This window comes from Meriones unguiculatus, chromosome 10, assembly GCF_030254825.1.
Source record: "Meriones unguiculatus strain TT.TT164.6M chromosome 10, Bangor_MerUng_6.1, whole genome shotgun sequence".
Taxonomy (NCBI): domain Eukaryota; kingdom Metazoa; phylum Chordata; class Mammalia; order Rodentia; family Muridae; genus Meriones; species Meriones unguiculatus.
Window position 1 is genome coordinate 91,165,573 of NC_083358.1, and position 12,221 is coordinate 91,177,793.

A 12,221-nucleotide genomic window follows, 5' to 3' on the forward strand; every position below is an offset into this window, starting at 1 on the left:
GATATTTTACACTTCTGGCTATTGTGAAGGGTGTTGTTTCCCTAATTTCTTTTTGGAACCTTTTGGCCCTTGTTTAAAAAAGGGCAACTAACTTTTTAAAAATTAAGTTTTTTTATTTATTACAATTTATTCACTTTGTGTCTCAGCTGTAGCTCCCTCCCTGGTCCTCTCCCAATCGCACTCTCCCTCCCTCTTCTCAATGCCCCTCCTTCAGTCCACTGATAGAGGAGGTCCTCCTCCCCTTCCATCTGACCCAACCTTAACAGGTCTCATCAGGACTAGCTGCATCATATTGCTCTGTGGCCTAAGAAGGCTGCTCCCCACTCAGGGGGTGGTGATCAAAGTGCCAGCCACTGAGTTCAAGTCAGAGACAGTCTCTGTGCTCCTCACTAGGGAACTTGGAGACTGAGCTGCCATGGGCTACATCTGTGTGGGGGTTCTAGCTTATCTCCATGCATGGTCCTTGGCTGGAGTATCAGTCTCAGAAAAGACTCCTGGGTCCAGATTTTTTTAGTTCTGTTGCTCTGCTTTTGGCACTCCTATTCCCTCCCAGTCTTTCTATCTCCTCCTTCTTTCATAAGATTCCCTGCACTCTGTCCAAAGTTTGGTTATGAGCCTCCGCATTTGCTTGTGCCTTCATTTTCATTGAATTCTAGAAATCTTTAATTTAATTAAATTCTAGAAGTCTTTAATTTCTTTCTTTATTTCCTCCCTGACCCAGTAGTCACTAAGTAGAGAATTACTCAGTTTCCATAAGTTTGTGTGCATTCTATTGTTGTCCATTGTTGCTGAAGTCTAGATTTAATCTGTGGTGGTCTAAAAGACTACAAGGTGTTAGTTGGTTTTTGTTTTTGTTTTGATTTGTTTTATTTTGTATCTGTTGAGCCTTGCTTTGTGTCTAAATATGTGGGCAATTTTGGGAAAATAAGGCTCTAAGAAGAAGGTATATTTATTTCTGTGTGTTTGAATAGAATATTCTGCATACATCTGTTAGGTTCAATTGACTCATAATGTTGATTAGTTTAATTTTTCTCTGTTTAGTTTCCATCTCAATGATCTGTCCATTAGTGAGAAGGGCGTGCTGAAGTCTCCTAGTATTAACATGCAGGGTTCAATGTGTGATTTAAGCTTCAGTAATGTTTCTTTTACAAATGTGGGTGCCCATATATTTGGGGCATATATATTCAGAAATGAGCTGTCATCTTGATCAATTTTTCCTTTGATAAGGGTGAAATACCCTTCCCCAATGCCTTTATTTAATTTTTCTTGGAAGTCTATTTAATTAGATATTAGAATAGCAACTCCAGTTGTTTCTTGTGACCATTTGCGTAGAACCTTTTTTTTTAATTACACTTTATTTTGTATCCCCCCCATTAGCCCCTCCCTCTTCCCCCTCCCACTCCCACCCTACCTCCCCTTTCTGCATGCATGCTCCTCCCCACATCCACTGATAGAGGAGGTCCTCCTCTCCTTCCTTCTGATCTTAGTCTATCAGATCTCATCAGGAATGGCTGCATTGTCTTCTTCTGTGGCCTGCTAAGGCTGCTCCCCTCTCAGGGGGAGGTGATCAAAGAGCAGGCCAATCAGATTGTGTCAGAGGCAGTCCCTCTTCTCATCACTATGTAAGCCACTTGGACACTAAACTGCCATGGGCTACATCTGTGCAGGGGTTCTAGGTTATCTCCATGAATAGATCTTGGTTGGAGTATGAGTCTTTGGGAAGTTCCCTGTGTTCAAATTTTCTTGTTCTGTTGCTCTCTTTGTGTAGTTCCTGTCCTCTCCAGCTCTTGCAATTTCCCACTTCTTACATAAAATTCCATTCACTCTGCTTGCCAGTTGGCCATCAGGCTCAGCATCTGTTTTGTTAGTATGAGGGCAGAGGCTTTCAGATGCCCTTTGTGGCAGGTTCCTAGGTTGTTTCCTGTTTTCTTCTTCTGGCTTTCAGAGGCCCTCTGTAGGAGGTTCCTAGGTTGTTTCCTGTTTTCTTCTTCTGATGTCCATCCTCTGTTTTTCAGGATGGGGATTGAGCATTTTAGTTAGGGTCCTCGCTTTTACTTAGTTTGCTTAGATACACCGATTTTAGTGGGTTTATCCTATGTTGTATGTTTATATGAGTGAGTATATACCTTGTGTGTCTTTTTGCTTCTGGAAAAACTCACTCAGGATGATCCTTTCCAAGTCCCACCATTTACCTGCAAATTTCATGATTTCCTTATTTTTCATTGCTGAGTAATACTCCATTGTATAGATATACCACAATTTCTGCATCCATTCTTGAGGTGAGGGGCATCTGGGCTGTTTAAAGCTTCTGCCTATTACAAATAAAGCTGCTACAAACATGGTTGAGTAAATGTCCTTATTGTGTACTTGAGCCTCTTTTGGATAAATGCCTAGGAGTGGTATGGCTGGATCTTGAGGAAGCACTATTTCTAGTTGTCTGAGAAAGCACCAGATTGATTTCCAGAGTGGTTGTAAAAGTTTATATTCCCACCAGCAGTGGAGGAGGGTACCCTTTCTCAAAAACCTCTCCAGCATATGTTGTCACTTGAGTTTTTCATCTTGGCCATTCTGATGGGTGTAAGGTGAAATCTCAGGGTTGTTTTGATTTGAATTTCCCTAATGGCCAATGAGGTTGAGCATTTCTTTAAATGCTTCTCTGCCATTCGATATTCCTCTACAGAGAGTTCTCTGTTTAGCTCTGTTCCCCACTTTTTAAGTGGATTACTTGGTTTGCTGCTTTTCAGCTTCTTTAGTTCTTTATATATACTGGATATGAGTCCTCTGTCAGATAAAGGGTTGGTGAAGAAACTTTTCCAATCTGCAGGCAGTTGCTTTGTTTTGATGACAGTATCCTTTGCTTTACAGAAGCTTTTCAGTTTCATGAGGTCCCATTTATTGATTGTTGCTCTTAGAGCCTGTGCTGTTGGTGTTCTCTTCAGAAAGTTCTCTCCTGTACCAATGAGTTCTAGGGTATTCCCCACTTTTTTTCTAGCCCATTTAATTATGTCTGGTTTTATGTTGAGGTCTTTGATCCACTTGGACTTCAGTTTTGTGCAGGGTGATAAGTATGGATCTATTTTCATTTTTCTACATGTAGACATCCAGTTAGACCAGCACCATTTGTTGAAGATGCTATCTTTTTTTCCATTGTATGGTTTTGGCACCTTTGTCAAAAATCAGGTGACCATAACTGTGTGGGTTTATTTCTGGGTCTTCTGTTCAGTTCCATTGATCCACCATTCTGTTTCTATGCCAGTACCATGCAGTTTTATAACTATACAGCTTGAGATCAGGGATGGAAATACCTCCAGAAGATCTTTTATTGTGGAGGATTGTTTTAGCAATTCTGGGTTTCTTGTTATTCCATATGAAGTTGAGAATTTTTCTTTCCAGTTCTGTAAAGAATTGTGTTGGCAATTTGATGGGAATTGCATTAAATCTGTAGATTGCTTTTGGTAAGATGGCCATTTTTACTATGTTAATCCTGCCAAGCCATGAGCATGGGAGATCTTTCCATCTTCTCATATCTTCTTCTAATTCTTTCTTCAGACACTGGAAATTTTTTTCATACAAGTCTTTGACATGCTTGGTTAGGGTTACACCAAGGTACTTTATGTCATTTGTGGCTATTGTGAAGGGTGTTGTTTCCCTAATTTCTTTCTCAGCCCTTTTGTCTTTTGTATACAGGAGGGCTACTGATTTTTTTGAGTTAATTTTGTATCTGGCCACTTTGCTGAAGGTGTTTATCAGCTGTAGGAGTTCCCTTTTAGAGTTTTTTGGGTCGCTCATGTATACTATCATATCATCTGCAAATAGTGATAATTTGACTTCTTCTTTTTCAATCTGTATTCCCTTGATCTCCTTCAAACTGTCTTATTGCTCTAGCAAGGACTTCCAGCACTATGTTGAAGAGATATGGAGAGAGTGGGCAGCCTTGTCTTGTCCCTGATTTTAGTGGGATTGCTTTAAGTTTCTCTCCGTTTAGGTTGATGTTGGCTATAGGCTTGCTGTATATCGCCTTTACTATGTTTAGATATGTGCCTTGTATCCCTGATCTCTCCAATACTTTAAACATGAATGGATGTTGGATTTTGTCAAATGCTTTTTCAGCATCTAGGGAGATTATCATGTGGTTTTTTCTTTCAGTTTGTTAATATGGTGGATCACATTGATGGATTTCCATATATTGAACCACCCCTGCATACCTGGGATGAAACCTACTTGGTCATAGTGGATAATATCTTTGATGTGTTCTTGGATTCGGTTTGCAAGTATTTTATTAAGTATTTTTGCATCAATGCTCATGAGGGAGATTGGACTGAAATTCTCTTTGTTGAGTCTTTGTGAGGTTTAGGTACCAAGGTGACTGTGGCTTCATAGAATGAGTTTGGTAATGTTCCTTCTGTTTCTATTTTGTGGAATAGTTTGAAGAGAATTGGAGTTAGCTCTTCTTTGAAGGTCTGGTAGAGTTCTGCACTGAAGCCATCTGGTCCTGGGCTTTTTTTGGATGGGAGACTTTTGATGACCGCTTCTATTTCTTTGGGGGATATACAACTATTTAGTTGATTTACCTGGTCCTGATTCAGCTTTGGTAAGTCAAATCGATCAAGAAAATTGTCCATTTCATTTAAATTTTCAAATTTTGTGGCATATAGACTTTTGAAGTAAGTCCTAATGATTGTTTGGATTTCCTCAGTGTCTGTAGTTATGTCCCCCTTTCATTTCTGATTTTGTTGATTTGGGTGGTGTCTCTCTGCCTTTTAGTTAGCTTGGCTAAGGGTTTGTCGATCTTGTTGATTTTCTCAAACAACCAGCTCTTGGTTTCATTGATTCTTTGAATTGTTTTATTTGTTTCCAATTGATTGATTTCAGCCCTGAGTTTGATTATTTCCAGCCGTCTACTCCTTCTTGGTGTGTCTGCTTCTTCTTTTTCTAGGGTTTTTAAGTGAGCCATTAAGTTGCTTGAATGAGCTGTCTCGAATTTCTTCTTGAAAGCACTTAGTGCTATGAACTTTCCTCTTAGCACTGCTTTCATTGTGTCCCACAAGTTTGGGTATGTTGTGTCTTCATTTTCATTGATTTCTAGAAAGACTTTAATTGCTTTCTTTATTTCTTCCCTGACCCAGCTGTCATTTAGTAACAAGTTGTTCAGTTTCCATGTGTGTGTAGGCTTTTTGCTATTTCTGTTGTTGTTGAGGTCCAGCTTTATTCCTTAGTGATCAAACAAGATACAAGGGATTATTTCAATTTTCTTGTATCTGTTGAGACTTGCTTTGTGACCCACTATATGGTCTATTTTGGAGAAGGTTCCATGAGGTGCTGAGAAGAAGGTAAATTCTTTTGTGTTTGGGTGTAAAGTTCTGTAAATGTCTGTTAGGTCCATTTGATTCATGACCTCTGTCAGAGACATTGTTTCTTTGTTTAATTTCTGTTTTGTTGACCTGTCCTTTGTTGAGAGTGGGGTGTTGAAGTCTCCCACTATTAATGTGTGGGGATCTATATGTGCTTTAAATTTTATCAATGTTTCTTTAACAAATGTGAGTGCTCTTGTATTTGGGGCATAGATGTTCAGGATTGTGTTGTCTTCCTGGTGGAATTTTCCCTTGATGAGTATGAAGTGTCCTTCCTCATCTCTTTTGATTAATTTTGGTTGAAAGTCTATTTTATCAGATATTAGAATGGCTACTCCTGCTTGCTTCTTGGGTCCATTTGCTTGGAAAGTTGTCTTCCAACCCTTTTCCCTCAGGTAATGTCTATCTTTGTGTCTTAAGTGTGTTTCTTGTATGCAACAGATTGCTGGGTTTTGTTTATGCATCCATTCTGTTAATCTGTGTCTTTTTATTGGAGAGTTGAGTCCATTGATGTCGAGAGAGATTAATGACCAGTGGCTGTTAGATCCCTTGATTTTGATGTTGGCTGTGGTCATCAGGTTGTGTGCTTGGTTGCTTTTTGTTTTACTGTAGTAAGGTTAATTATTTCCTGTGTTTTCTTGAAAGAAGCTAATTTTTGGGGGTTGTATTTTCCCTTCCAGTGTCTTCTGTAATGCTGGATTTGTGTGTAGGTATTGTTGAAATTTGTTTTTGTCATTGAATATCTTGTTTTCTCCGTCTATGAGGACTGAGAGTTTTGCAGGGTATAGTAGCCTGGGCTGACATCTGTGTTCTTTTAGGGTCTGCATGATATCCGTCCAGCCCCTTCTGGCTTTCATAGTCTCTGTTGAATAGTCAGGTGTGATTCTAATGGGTTTGCCATTATATGTTACTTGGCCTTTTTCCCTTGCAGCTTTTAGTATTTTTTCTTTGTTCTGTATACTTACTGTTTTGATTATTATGTGGCTGGAGGATTTTCTTTTCTGGTCAAATTTGTTGGGTGTTCTGTAGGCCTCATGTATTCTAATTGGCCTCTCCTTTAACTTGGGGAAATTTTCTTCAATGATTTTGTTGAAAATATTTTCTGGGCCTTGGAGAAGGGAGTCTTCTTTTTCCTCTATACCTATTATTCTTAGGTTTTGTCTTTTCATGTTGTCTTGGATTTCTTGGACGGTCTGTGTCAGGAATATTTTGGATTTAACATTTTCTTTGACAGATACATTGATTTCTTCCATTGTATCTTCTACACCTGAGATTTCTTTCTTCCATCTCTTGTAGTCTGTTGGTTATGCTTCCCTCTGTAGTTCCTGTTTTCTTCCCTACATTCTTCCTTTCCATTATTTCCTCCATTTGTGTTTTCTTTAATTTTTCTAATTCTATCTTCAGGTCTTGAGTTGTTTTGTTTACTTCTTTCACCTGACTGATTGTACTTTCCTGTTTTTCTTTTAGTTCTTTCAACTCTGTTTCTTTTATTTCATTCAGTGCTTTAAACATTTCCTTTCTAAAGGCCATAAACTGTTTGGCTGCAGCTTCCTCTATTTCTTTACAGATGGCAATATTCTGTTTGAGTTTATCTTCCTCTGTGTCTTTAAGTATCTTATTTGTTTCCTCTGTTATCATCTTCATGAGCATAGTTGTTAGGTCATCTTCTTGGATTTCAGTTATGCTGGGGTGTCCAGCGCTATTTGCCCCTGGGTAACTGGGTTCTGGAGATGCCATATTGCTCTGTCTTTTGTTGCTTGAGCTTTTACGCTGGCCTCTACCCATTGTGTTATCTTAGGAGTTTGGGGTTATTTTCTGGTGGTTCCTGGGGATCCTGTGGTGGAGAGAATCCCCGTTGCAGAAAGCTGGTTTTTCCTGAAGGATGTCTTCTCAGCTTTTTGGGTATAGTCCCTGGATGGCTGGTGTTTTTTCAGGAGTTGCTCACCTCAGGGATATAGACCTGAGTGGTAACTGTGGTCTTTGTTAGTCGAGAGGGTTCTCCTCTCACCCACGGAAGTCCTGAGGGCAGCTGCCCTGTTTCTGGGTTTCTTGTTGTAAATTTAATGATCAGCTGCTGTGACCCAGTTGGACATCAGGCGTGCATCAACTGTTTGTGCCTGTGTCTGGAGCACAGCTGAGTGATGGCGGCTCAGTCTCTGCCAGCTGTCCAGTGTGCAGATACTGCCTGTGTCTGCCTTTCTGGCCTTTGGGAGCCTGGGTGCCTGCCTAAACTGGGTAATTTTTCGGAGACCTTTTCGGGGTGGGTGTGTCGGCTGAGTGCTCTGAGATCAGACCAGCCATTTCTCTCCCTGTGTTTGCACTGGACAGTGAAACTCATTCGCTGGTGCCCTGGTGCCCACAGTTCTATCTCAGGCGGTGAATCCGGTGCACAAGCAGGCAGGGCTCTGTGCTGGAGCCTGGGTCCCCAGCTCTGGCTCCGGGCTGGCTCCTGGGGTGCCCGTGGAACCCGAGTCTTTTCCAGGGGATGTCTGGGTGACCTAAGGTCGGTCCCAAGCATTTCCTGTATCGTGGGGTTATCTCTCGACTGAAAATTCCAGTCTCTGATGATGTGGTGTGCACGGTTCAGTCTGGGACCGTGACCAGAGACACTGGCTTGTGGCTCTGGGCTGGGGCTGGGACTGGGGCTGGAGGCCCGCAGCCAAGCGTTTGGCGGAACTGGGATCTCTTCCGTGGTTTAGCTGGGTGAGTTAAAAGCTGATTGAATCCCCCACCGTGGGGTATCCTCTCACCTGGGAAACACAATGACTGTGTTTTATGGCCCCGAGTTCTGATTGCTGGTCACTGTGCTGATCCTGCTGTGCTGCTGCTCAGAATGAGAGTCCTCCCGGTACCGCCATCTTGCCCTGCCTCCCTGCGTGGAACCTTTTTACAGCCCTTTATTCAGAGGTAATGTCTATCATTATTGCTGAGGTATGTTTCTTTTTTTTTCATTTTTGTTTATTTAGTTTGTTTTTTTTTCTTTATTAATTATACTTTATTCACTTTGTTTTCCCCTGTGGTTCTCTCCCTCCTCCCTTCCCAATCCCTCTCTTCCTCCACCCTCTGCATGCATGTCCCTCCCCAAGTCCACTGATAGAGGAGGTCTTCTTTTCCTTCCTTCTGATCCTAGTCAATTAGGTCTCATCGGGAGTGTGTGTATTTCTTGTATTCAACAAAATTATGTGTCCTGTTTATACATCTATTCTGTTATCCTGTGGTGTCTTTTTTTATTATCATCATTTATTACAATTTATTCAATTTGTATCCCAGCTATGGACTCCCTCCTCCGGGAGTTAAGGCCATTGATGTTATAGAGATTAATGATCAGTGGTTGTTAATTCCTGTTTTGTTTGTTTGTGTTTGTTTCTTTTTATAATTTTTTTATTGGTGGTGGTAGAGTGTGCATGCTCATGCTTCCCTTCTTTTGATTTTGAGGCTGTGGAATTATTTATTTCCTGTGTTTTTCTGGGTGTAGTTAGCCTCCTTGGGTTGGAGTTTTCCTTCTAGTATCTTCTGTAGGGCTGGGTTTGTGTCTGGTTAATGTTTAAAATTGTTTTCTTTTTTTTTGTTTATGGAATATCTTGTTTTCTGCATCTTTGGTGATTGAAAATTTTGCAGGGTATAGTAGTCTGGGTTGACATCTGTGCTTTCTTAGTGTCTGCATGACATCTGTCCAGGCCCTTCTGGCTTTCATAATCTCTATTGAGAAGTCAGCTATAATTATGATAGTTTTGCCTTTATATGTAAGTTGGCCTTTTTCCCTTGACGCTTATAATATTCTTTCATTGTTATGTACATTTAGTGACAGGAGGACTTTGTTTTCTGGTCCATTCTATTTGGTGTTCTGTAAGTTTCTTGTATGTTATAGGCATTTCTTTCTTTAGGTTAGGAAGGTTTTCTTCTATGATTTTTTTTAAAGTTGCTGCCCATGGCATTGCTCTTGTAAGACAGTACATCAATCAATGCAAAATGGTTCAAACTTTGAAGTGCGCTGGCCCCTTAGGTAAGCCATTTCAGAGATGATTTATTAAAATAGGCAAAATATTAGGAACATTCCCCCTTTTTTAATTATTATTATTAATTACACTTTATTCATTTTGTATCCCCTCACAAGCCCCTCCCTCCTCCCCTCCCAATCCCACCCTTTCTCCCCTTTCTGCATGCATGGCCCTCCCCAAGTCCACTGATAGGGGAGGTCTTCCTCTCCTTCTTTCTGATCTTAGACTATCAGTTCTCATCAGAAGTGGCTGCATTGTCATCTTCTGTGGCCTGGTAAGGCTGCTCCCTCCTCAAGGGGAGGTCATCAAAGGGCAGGCCAATCAGATTGGTCCTTGGGGTTTGGAGTCTTCTTCTTCTTTTTCTTCTTCTCCTTCCATCCTATTATTCTTAGGTTTGGTCTTTTTATATTGTCCCAGATTTCTTGGATCTTTTGTGTGCGGAACTTTTTAGATTTGACATTTTCTTCAATTGTATCTTCTACACCTGATATTCTCTCCTCCACCTCCTGTATTCTGTTATTGATGCTTGTGAATATATTTCCTGTTCTCTTCCCTAAGTTTTCCATCTTCAGGATTGCCTCTTATCGTGGTTTCTTTATTGCTCTATTTTCACTTCTAGGTCCTGCACAGATTTTCTCATATTCTTCTCCTGTTTGGTTGTATTTTTTTTTTATTTCTTTGAAGGATTTACTCTGTTCCTTAACCTGTGTTATTGTATTTTCCTGTGTTTCTTTAAAGAATTTATTCAATTCCTTTACCTATTTGGTTGTATTTTCCTGGAGTTATTCAAGGCATTCATTTTCTTCTTTTAAGTCCTCTATAATTTTCATAACCCCAGATTTAAGATAATTTTCTTATGCTTCTGGTGTGATAGTATCCTTAGGACTTGCTGTGGTAGGATAGCTGGGGTTTGGTGGTTTCATATGGCCCTAGGTTTTGTTGCTGGTGTTCTCACGCTGACCTCTAGGCATTTGTTTGACTCTGTTATTAGTCCTGGTTGTCTCTTCTGGTAATAGTCTCTGGAGTTAAGGTATAGCCTGTCCTCCCAGATGGCCCTAGTCCTCTAGGATCTCTGCTACTTCCTAATTCGTGCCAGTTTCAGGTGCCTCAATTTGAGGTGGGTCTCAGGAACTGGTCCAGACTGGGGAACTTGGGTGTGGGGCAAACAGAGAAAGTGGAGTACAGAGCCAGTTCATGATTTCTAGAAAGCTCTACACCTATGTACTGAGTGGAATCAATGGGCTTTTAAAGAATTGCATATCATTTTAAAAACAAAAAGTACATGCCAAAGACAGTCCCTGCTCCCTTTATGAGGGAACCCACTTGGAAACTGAGAAGCCTATGGGCTTCTTCTGAGCAAGGGGTCTAGGTCCTCTCCATGCATGGTCCTTGGTTGGAGTATTAATCTTTGCATGTCCCCCAGTATTCAGGTATTTTGCCTCTGTTGGCCTCCTTGTAGAGTTCCTGTGCACTCTATATATCACCTCTCTCTGGGGAATTCAGCCTTGCCAGGCCACAGAATAAGATGATACAGCCATCCCTGATGAGACCTGATAGGCTAAGGTCAGATAGAAGGAGAGGAGGTCCTCCCATATCAGTGGACTAAGAAAGGAGCATAGAGGAAGAAGATGGAAGGTGGTTGGAACTGGGGAGAAACATGGGAGGGGGTTAGAGCTGGGATACAAAGTGAATAAATTGTAATAAATAAATAAATGAAGAAAGAAAAACAGACAGAACAAAAGGTATTTTTCAAATATTTAGGCATGGTAGATATGAATAGTACACATTTAATGCTTAAACGCAGAACCATATACCAAAATAATGGTTTAGGATTCATTTAAAAAGAAGCCTTATGAACATATTTTTCTATTTCTTTCTATTGTATTCTTGAAACTAAAATCTAAAATACCTGGTACCAGGGTTCATATGGTTTGCAGAAATAGAGATCCTTTCTCTGAAAATTTTACATTCCACAATAAAAGGAACTAACATTCTTCAGTCATTATTATCTATCAGCATCAACAGACTCAACTCTCCAATACAAAGACACAGACTAACAGAATGGTTTGCCTTTACAAATAGGTTGAATGTGATATTTATTGCTGCTAATGCACCTTAATATGCCCATTGATTTATATGAGATATGCTCATATTTTGAGGACATACTAGGACATTATGAATAGTAAATGAACTTTGGAAAGTCAAATTTTGCAAAGCGTATGTAGAGAAAACAGTGGATTTAGACAAAATGTATTTCTCTGTCAGAAATGTTCAGAGTGGAGTATTTGGGGTAGGGCAGTGTCTTAGGGTTTTAGCTCTATGAAGAGATGCTATGACCACAGCAACTCTTATAAAGAAAAACATTTAACTGGAGCTGCTTTACAGGTTTATTACATTATTGGCATGGTAAGTGGCTATGGTGCTGGAGAAGGAGCTGAGAGTTCCATGTCTTGATCTGAAGACAGCATGGAGACAATGAATGCCACATTGGGCATAGCTTGAGCATAGGGGACTTCAAGGCGTGTCTCCACAGTGACATGCTTCCTTCAGCAAGGCTACAACTACTCTAACAGAATGGTTACAGAAACAAGATCCAACATTCTGCTGCATCCAAGAAACACACTTCTGCAACAAAAATAAACACTACCTCAGAGTAAAGAGCTGGAAAAATGTTTTTCAAACAAAAGGAACCAGAAAACAATCTGAGATAGCTTTCCTAATATCTAATAAAATACATTTTCAACCAAGATTAATCAAAAAAGATGAGGAGGGGCACTTCGTTCCCATCAAAGGAAAAATCCACCAGGAGGACATCACAATTCTGACTATCTATCTCATATATAACAACGTCTACCTTTCAATGAAAATGAAG